The sequence below is a fragment of the Phocoena phocoena genome, chromosome X (assembly GCF_963924675.1).
Source record: "Phocoena phocoena chromosome X, mPhoPho1.1, whole genome shotgun sequence".
In the NCBI taxonomy this organism is placed as follows: Eukaryota; Metazoa; Chordata; class Mammalia; order Artiodactyla; family Phocoenidae; genus Phocoena; species Phocoena phocoena.
The window spans coordinates 11,329,525-11,339,726 of record NC_089240.1 but is presented as its reverse complement, the minus strand read 5'-3'; the positions used below and the strand labels follow the sequence as shown (position 1 = coordinate 11,339,726).

At 39.9% G+C, this 10,202-nt stretch overlaps 1 pseudogene; it reads left to right on the top strand.

Moving 5' to 3' along the window:
- Window positions 1-2,379: 2,379 nt before the first annotated feature.
- LOC136143015 (cytochrome b-c1 complex subunit 7 pseudogene) lies at window positions 2,380-2,619 on the top strand (annotated as a pseudogene).
- The last annotated feature ends 7,583 nt before the right edge of the window (window positions 2,620-10,202 follow it).

Genomic DNA, 10,202 nt, shown 5'->3' with positions numbered 1-10,202 from the left:
ATTCTAGTTGTCCTTCAAATTTCCCCAACGTGTAATGAGATCAAGCATGTTTTTCTAAGTTTATTGGTCATTGAGGTTTCCCCTTTCTGTAAATGTCCTTTGATCATTTTTCCTTAGTTTGCTTATCTTTATATGGACTTATACAGATTTTTATATCTTTATATGGATCTTTAAATGAATTTTTATCATTTCTTAATGTATTTTGGAGAATAATTCTTTGTTGATGATATAAGTTGCAAATATTTCCTCCTAGTTTGTGGCTTATATTTTCAATTTCTTTATAGCATATTTTGATCACCAAAAGTTCTTAATTTTTTAAAATAAATTTATTTATTATTTTATTTTTTTTTGGCTGCGTTGGGTCTTCGTCGCTGCACGTGGGCTTTCTCTAGTTGTGGCGAGTGGGGGCTACTCTTTGTTGTGGTGTGTGGGCTTCTCATTGCAGTGGGTTCTCTTGTTGTGGAGCACGGCCTCTAGGCACGTGGGCTTCAGTAGTTGTGGCACGCGTGCTCAGTAGTTGTGAGTCGCGGGCTCTAGAGCGCAGGCTCAGTAGTTGTGGTGCACAGGCTTAGTTGCTCCGCGGCACGTGGGATCTTCCTGGACCAGGGCTCGAACCCATGTCCCCTGCATTGGCAGGTGGATTTGTATCCACTGCGCCACCAGGAAAGCCCAAAAGTTCTTTATTTTTTTAATGTTATCACACTTATCATGTTTCATTAATAGCTTATACTTTTATATGTAGTTTACAAAACTCCTTTCCACCCAAAGCTCATAAAGATAGTCTCCTATTTTTCTTCTAGAAATTTTAAAGTTTTGCTTTCCTCACTTAAGTTTTTAAACTATCTGGAACTAATTGTGTGGATGATCTGTAATTAGGATCCATTTTTTTTCTTTATAGATTAATTAATTAATTAGTCAGACCACTGTTTATTGAGAAGCCCATCCATTCTCCACTGATCTGAAATGCTCTCCTTGTATGTTTCTGGGCACTGCTGTATCATTGGTCTATTTTTTTCTATCCCTGTACGAATTCTTCACTGTCCTAATTACCATACCCTTTCACTTTATTATATAGTAATATCTCCCATAGTAAATAAGCTCACCCTATTTTTCTTCATGAATGTACATACAGAAAGGAGAAAGAGACTCCTTTCTCTTCCATATAATTTTTTGAATTAGAATCTGTTGTGATTTTCATTGAACTTCCATTGATTCTATAGACCACTTTGAAGAGAAGTGGTATATCTACATTGTTTTGATTTTCTAACCATAAACAATTATTTGGTGTCCTTTAGTGACTTTTAATAAGTTCCTAAATGTTTTCATATATAGATTCTGCCCAGCTTTTATTACATGCTTCTGATTCCAGGTCTGTAATCTACAACAGAGAGGACAGAAATTGAACTGTTCAGTAACACTATGGTTAAAAAAACAAACAAAAGAAACTGGACCTAGGTAGATGGTACTTGGGGCACCAGCATACAAGATCTCCCCAATAATCTCTCAGTTGCCCCATCCACTAGGAAAAATAGTGAAGAGACTCTAGACAAAGAAAACTCCAATCGTCGTTTTGCAATTAAATCACTGTGCCTTTAGGGTAGTTATTTTACATGCTTGAGCCTCAGCTTACTCATCTGAAAAATTAGAAAGGAAAACAAACCCCAAAGTGTTCCAATCTAGCATTATATGAATTTTATTAGGAGAAGATTCATAGTAAAGAGAATAACTAACAGGGTCATGAAACTTTCAAACATTATCTTCTGACTTAGCTTTCTCGCAATAACAAACAACCGTCATTTACAGTAATTTATAGGAATAAAACGTTTTCTCTTGCTCACAAGTCATTAGCTGTGGGTTGGCCATGGCTGCTGTAGATCTGATCAGCTCTGCAGCTTTTGCAACTGTACCCTGGAACTCTCCCTGTGAAATGTTGTCCCAAAGCACTACTTGCTAACCTAACAGTTTCTCACATGAATTATCAATAAAAATTAAAATTGTTTTAATTACAGTGTATTTGTTCCGCTTATAAAGGCAATACGTGCTTAGGAAAGAACATCTGGAATCCATAAAAAAATAAGAATATAATGCAAGTCACCCATAAATCCAATAGCTGGATATGGTTAATATTAATTTTTGGATATTTTTCCTTTTAGTTTTCACCTTTGTGTCAATGCATATATATATATAAGTTTTAATAAAATCAGAATTATGTTGTGCAAGTCATTCTGTAATCTTATAACAAAACCTAATGTATAAGACTTACCCAGCAGGCAACGCTTCTGTCTCAGGTTAAAATGGTGAGTAGGCCTGTCAAGCAAGTGGCTGGAGGGTATTCGAAAATGGTATCACAATGCTGCCGGGTTCAATAAACTGGGCTTAATGCGAGATGATACAATATGTGAGAATGACGATGTAAAAGAAGCCATAAGAAGGCTTCCTGAGAACCTTTATAATGACAGGGTGTTTCGCATTAAGAGAGCCCTGGACCTGACCATGAGGCAGCAGATCTTGCCTGAAGAGCAGTGGACAAAATATGAGGAGGATAAATTCTACCTCGAACCGCATCTGAAAGAGGTCATTCAGGAAAGAAAAGAGAGAGAAGAATGGGCAAAGAAATAATCATGTAGTCTAAATCTGGATACGGCCATCCTAAAGTATTTTTATGAAGCTGGTTAAACCTAAAATGTACAATGTAGAACTATCAGGGCTGTAAATGTATTAATTTAGCTAAATCTCTATTATAATTATTAAAAAAAAGAAAAACCTAATGTATATTGTAATCATATATTTCTTTGTCTTTATGGACTTTAAATGCAGGAATGTAAATGGCCGCATAATGTCCCAGAATATGCATGCTTCATAACTTAGTTAACCCTTTCTCCATTGTTAAAGTGTTTCCTTTGTTCTGCAGCTGTAAGTAAGGCTGCAGTTCATGTTTTTGTAAGTAAATCAGAATATTGGCCGTCTATTACATCTTTATGAAAGATTTCTAGAAGAGTAACATGAATTCTGGTGTTGGGGTGAGCTTATGTCAAACTCACCACATAAACCTGACATCTCAGTGTAATGGGGGAGAAATATGCTTGCACTTGAAGTCATATGACCATGAGGTATCTGGTTGTTGAGAGTAAACCCAAGGGCAGGCCACGTTCAATTGACTAGGGGGGAGGGGTTTAGTTGGAGGAGGTAGGTAATGAAGTAATGTAGGAAAGAGGTCTTGCATTAGCGAGTCCCATTTTTATGCCAGGCACTGTTTTTTTGGGTTTTTTGGCTTTTTGGCTGCGTTGGGTCTTCGTTGCTGCATGCGGGCTTTCTCTAGTTGCGGCGGCGAGCGGGGGCTACTCTTCGTTGTGGCGCGCAGGCGTCTCATTGCGGTGGCTTCTCTTGTTGTGGAGCACGGGCTCTAGGCGCGCGGGCTTCAGTAGTTGTGTCTCACGGGCTCTAGAGCACAGTCTCAGCAGTTGTGGCACAAGGGCTTATTTGCTTCGTGGCATGTGGGATCTTCCCAGACCAGGGCTCGAACCCGTGTCCCCCGCATTGGCAGGCGGATTCTTAACCACTGCGCCACCAGGGAATTCCTACTCTTTTGTTTCTGAGCTGTTCGTTCTGCCTTCCTGCTGGCACTATCCTGCTAGCAAGTCCTCCTCTTGCCTTGGCCTTTGCATTAGGATTTATACTATCTGACCAGCCAGTCACATGTCCTCAATGGGCACACACTTAACTTATCTTCCATACACACACAGCAAATTTTACTCACTCTTATACATCTAAACATCTGAAATAGTTCTTATGACAACCAGTATGACCATATCAGCTTATCTATGCAGGGCTAGTCTTTACTGTATTTGCTCTAAGAGGATATTTAATTCATATGCTATTTGCCTTTTAGAAAGCTTCACAAGGATATGGTGGCTTATATGGCACCATATGTAGCACTAGATCTTCAGGAAACAATTCAGCAGTGACCATAATTTGGGGCAATGCAGATGGGAAAGCCTTCTCTCGAGGTCAGATCCACATAATGACATGATTACTACTAGAAAGGGAAGAATCCTGATTGGCTTCAGCTGACCAGGTAGAATACATTTATTACAAATATTTATTTCTTTATTGTTAACTTATTTTATTGAAGTATAGTTGATTTACAATGTTGTGTTAATATCTGCTTTACAGCAAAGTGATTCAGTTATATATTTACATACATTCTTTTTCATATTCTTTTCCATTATGGTTTATCACAGGATATTGAATATATTGAATATAGTTTCCTGTGCTCTACAGTAGGAACTCATTGTTTATCCATCCTCTATATACTAGTTTGCATCTGCTAACCCCAAACTCCCAGCCTGTCCCTCCCCCACCCTCCCTGCCCGTTGGCAACCACAAGTCTTTTCTCTGTGTCTGTGAGTCTGTTTCTGTTTCATAGATAAGTTCATTTGTATCATGTTTTAAATCACGCACATAAGCAATATCATATGATATTTGTCTTTCTGTGTCTGACTTTACTTAGTATGATAATCTCCAGGTCCATCCATGTTGTGGCAAATGGCGTTATTTTATTCTTTTTGTGGCTGAGTAGTGTTCCATTGTATATATACACCACATCTTCTTTATCCATTCATTTGTCGATGGACATTTAGGTTGTTTCCATGTCTTGGCTATTGTGAATAGTGCTGCTGTGAACATAGGGGTGCATGTATCTTTTTGAATTATAGTTTTGTCTGGATATATGCCCAGGAGTGGGATTGCTGGATCATATGGCAACTCTATTTTTAGTTTTTTGAGGAAGCTCCATCCTCTTTTCCACAGCGGCTGCACCAATTACATTCCCACCAACAGTGTAGGGGGGTTCCCTTTTCTCCACACCCTGTCCAGTGCAAGTATTTATTTTTATTAAGCACTTATATAGTGCTTACTATACTCCATGCCTAAGAACTTTATAAATATCATCTGATTTGATCCTTACAACTCTATGAGGTAGGTACTATTTTTATTATCTCCATTTTATAGTTTAGGAAACTGAGGAACAAAGAGTGTAAGCAACTTTCGTAAGGACAGTCAGAAATTCAACCAGAAGAGTTGGCTCCAAAGTCCCAGCTTTGTATGAGGCAGTATGTTAGGACTAGGGCCAACAAAATTATTTTTACAAAATCACTAACCTTGACCTCAAGGATAGCATGGATCTGAACTTACAAGTTGAACCAAATGATGAAAATATGGTGACCAGGTCAAATATAAAGGGACATACATAAAGATCTTTAGGACTAAAAATGAAGAAACTATTAATACTACAAGGAAGTAATGACACTGTCAATTCTGCATGGGGTATGTGGGGAGGGTACAGAGAGGAGATGACATTTGAACTGAGTCTAAGAATGAGTAAGACATGAAGGAGTTACATGTCAGCACTCAAAGAGTGAGTTCCAGCACTCAAATTATTTCTCAAACTAGAAGGGAAAGAAGTCTGCCAAACTATGTATATTAAGGGCTGGGGGATGTGTCTCTGGGCACACAGTGTGATTATATTTCCCAGAATCCCTTGCAGTCACAAGGAGCCACATGACTAAGTTCCGACCAATTGATTGTGGACAGAGATGTATTCTGTTTCTAAGCCGTGCCCCTAAAAATCTCCTGTGTGATCCTCTGCATTATCTCTTCTATCAGTGATGTGCAGAAGATCCAGCAGAGTTTAGGACCTTTAGGACATGAGGGATAACAAAGCCACAAGATGGAGAGAAACTGGATCTCTGAGATCCCCCCATGGAAGGGTGCCCGCTAGTCATACACACCTGATTGTACTTTGTATGAACGAGAACTAAACATTTTATTGGGTTAGGCTGCTAAGATTAGGGAGTTTGTTACAGCAGCTAGGATTTTTTTACCCTAATTAATAAAGAAATCATTAATTTACAACTTAAGTTTTTAATCTCCCTACTTTCCTGTGGATCAAGGACCTAATGAGTTATAGGAAGAAAATATAAAGCTATTTTATGAAGGAAAATATGGAAGGACATGCATGCTAATTCACATGGGTTGTATGTACAGGGTGAATTTTGAGGTAATTGGCACGTGTGTGGGGAAGAGAGAGAGAGGTATACAGTGAAAGAAAAGGAAAAAAAGATCTAAAATGGGGTTGACAAACTACCACCTGCAGGGCAAATCCAGTCCACCATCTGTTTTTGTAAATAAAGTTTTATTGAAACACAGCCCTGCTCATTCATTTATGTATTGTCTGTGGCTGCTCTCGCCTACAAGGGCACAGTTAAGTAGTTGCAACAGAGACCACGGGATCCATAAGCTGGAAACATTTAGTCTCTGACCCTCTATAGAAAAAGTGTGCTGACCCCTGGTCTCCAAAGAGCATGTACATATTCACCTTCATGCATCTATGTAAAATTATATATATATGACATATGCATAAATACATTTAAACAAATATTAATAAGAGAAAAATAAAGCTATATTTTCTCTGCACTTGTAAGTAACGGTGTGTTTAAACTTTAGCCCATATCCTGGAAGTTGCATCCATGTCAACAGCTTGCATGATTCTCCAGGGCACAGTTAAATGATTTTTCCAGGCGTTCATCCTACCCTGCCCCTCTCATAATGTCTCCATGCTGTCTTCGCATGACATTTGACCTGCAGTTATCACCCCTGTCACTTTCCTACATCGTGCTCCTACATCACTTGTGCTCTGCTAACTGGCTCCACACATGAGTTAGGCCATCAGATTTTTCTATTTAAGAAGCTCCTCTCAGTAAATAGTTTCCGGGGACACTAGACAGGATAATTTTCCTCAGTAACATTTCTCCTGACATTCTTTCTCTGAGTAGCTTCAAGAGCGACTACGTCCTGATGGAAACAAAAAAACCTAAGGAAAGGCAGCCCATTCTCTGACTCCAGAACTTTCAAAATTAGGAGAATATATTTCTCCACCCAAGAATCTCTTATTACAAATGTACAGAGGGTTTAAAGAAAGCGTGCAAAAGTCTGGATTGGCATTTTTATCCATCTCTCTGTGAGTCCAAAGGGAGAATCTTGGGTAAAATCTGTAAGTATGAACACTGCTTTGAAAAATTGTCTGAAAAGCAAACTTCTTATGAGGAGTCCCTGAGAGTGGGAGCGGAAAATGGGGAAGGAGGGAGAAGACAGAGGCAGATACCCTTGGTCTTTGACCAAAGCAGGCCGCCCCCTGCTATCTCCTATTCCTCCATCAGTACTTTTTTTTTTTTTTTTTTTTTTTTTTTTTTGCTGTACGCGGGCCTCTCACTGTCGTGGCCTCTCCCGTTGCGGAGCACAGGCTCCGGACGCGCAGGCTCAGCGGCCATGGCTCACGGGCCCAGCTGCTCTGCGGCATGTGGGATCTTCCAGGACCGGGGCACGAACCCGTGTCCCCTGAGTCGGCAGGCGGACTCTCAACCACTGCACCACCACGGAAGCACCCACCAGTCCTTTTTAATAGTGTGTACGCCTGCTCTTTTTATGGGATGCAGATAAATGTAAAATGACCACGTGACCCAGCAATCCCACTCCTGGGCATATATGCAGAGAAAAACCATAATTTGAAAAGATATATGCACTCCTATGTTCGTAGCAGCACTATTTATAATAGGCAAGACATGGAAGCAACCTAAGTGTCCATCGATAGATGAATGGATAAAGAAGATGTGGTACATATATACAACGCAATATTACTCAGCCATAAAAAGAATGAAATAATGCCATTTGCAGCAACATGGATGGACCTAGAGATTATCATAGTAAGTCAGACAGAGAAAGACAAGTATCATATGATATCGCTTATATGTGGAATCTAAAAAGAAAAATGATCCACGTGAACTTATTTACGAAGCAGAAATAGACTCACAGACATAGAAAACAAACTTATGGTTACCAAAGGGGAAGGGGGAGAGGGATAAATTAGGAATCTGGGATTAACATACGCACACTAGTACATATAAAATACATAACCAACAAGGACCTACTGTATAACACAGAGAACTATACTCAATATCTTGTAATAACCCATAATGGAAGAGAATGTAGAAAAAAATACACGTATTTATATATTGTATGTATAACTGAATCACTTTGCTGTACATCTGAAACTAACACAGCATTATAAATCCACTCTATTTCAATAGAAACTTTTTTTTTTTTTTTTTGCGGTACACGGGCCTCTCACTGTTGTGGCCTCTCCCGTTGTGGAGCACAGGCTCTGGACGCGCACGCTCAGCGGCCATGGCTCACGGGACCAGCCGCTCCGCGGCATGTGGGATCTTCCTGGACCGGGGCACGAACCCGTGTCCCCTGCATCGGCAGGCGGACTCTCAACCACTGCGCCACCAGGGAAGCCCCAATAGAAACTTTTTAAAAAATAAAATAAAATGATCTTTCTCACACGCACACGCACACACACACACACACGCATCCACATCCACACATGAACTATTCTAACAGCACTGCAGCACTGCCTGTCATCCCTCAGTCCCTAAAATCACCATCGCCCACAAGCTATGTTCAGTCAGCTGCTGGAGGAAAAATTTAAGAGTTTCATTTTTTAGCTGGAGAGGTGTCCAGCCTTTATAAAAAGGAAAACTCTTCTTACAGACTTCCAGTTTCAACCTACGTTGTTTTTATCACAGTGTTATGTGGTATGTACGAACATAATATATGAATAGGTCTCCAGTGTTGAGTGCCTCTCAGAGCCAGGAATTCTTGTAAGGACTTCAGTGACTAAGCTTGTTTTGTGTGCGCAAAAATCCTTTGATGTCAAAACTGTTATTATCCCTATTTTCTAAAGCCAGTTTTCAAACATAGGCACGATCGTTGCAGATCCATGACCTTAACCAGTATTCTCCTCCTAAATGTTTATTTCTTTGAAACAAAGATAACAAGAAAACATAGTTTAAAATTGCCTGTGAACAAAGCAGTAAAACCAAGAAAATTAAAACAAAACACACAGACACACCATACATGCACTCCCACACATATGCATGTACGTGTGTGTGTGTGGTGTGTGTAGAGAGAGAGACAAAAAGAGAGGGGGAGAGAGACAGAGACAGAGAGACGGGAGGGAGAGAATGCTGTGGCAGTTTGTCATTTCTGTATACCAGTTTCTCTATTAGTCACTTTTGCTTGCAGTGACAAACAGTCCCCCAGAACTTAATGGCTTACAGTCATAAACGTTTATTTCTCACACACGTAGCGTGTCGGCCGTGACACCTTAGCTGTGCGCCGGTTGCATGGACTGTGGCTTTGCTCAGCTCTGACTGGCTCTGCTTTGCTTCCTCATTCTAACGCGCAGACTCAAGGAGCTCTTGAGGCCGTCTGCCCATTTCTGGCCAAGAGGATGTACAAAAGGTTAAGCCAAACCACACGGCCATACTCAGAGCTTTTGTTTGAACTTGATCTATGTCACATGACCTCCTCTTTCATTGGCCAAACATAAGTTATGTAGCCAAGTCTAGAATCAATGGGGCAGAAAGGTCCTCTGAGAAGGAGGCAAGAGAATGAATAGCTGTGAACAGTAATACAATACACCGCCTCTTCTTTATGTGTTTAAAGATTGCAAGGCCAAATTCTGTTATCAGCTACCCCACAGCTAACTGTCTTATGGTGTCATCACAGTCCATGCTTATTGACTAAGAGAGCTAACTCATCCCGGAGAAGTTTCTCTGGAGTAAGTATGTGTGCACTGCTTTTATCCTTCCATTTCATTGCAAAGATTTGTGCATTATCAGCATGCTAATTTGAAAGAACATTAAAGAACTGAAATTTTTTAAAAAAATCTTGTTGCTTTTTTGCTTCTGTATTAGCACGACTTATTCTGCACAGGCTCCAGCTAGAGGGGCTCTTCAAACCAAGGAGATTTTAGGATGCATTCAGAGAATCATATACTTTTACGTCCTTTTTTGTTACCTTAATTACTTTCCTGTTTGCATTCCAAATGCTACTTTATTGAATTTCGATTCAAATTCAGATTATGGTCTCCCGGATAAGAAGGCATTGCTAGCCTATGCTTATTATAAATGGCCCTTGGGGAAATCTGAAGCTTCTGTTGCATTACCTTAAAAATTTGAATGTTCCTTTTGATCCAGAGAGAGGACAAGTTGGACTAAAATGCCTATTGCGGTAGGAAGCTGGCATTCTAAAGAATACGATTTTTGTAAAACTCATTTATTTGAGCATTACGTCACCAG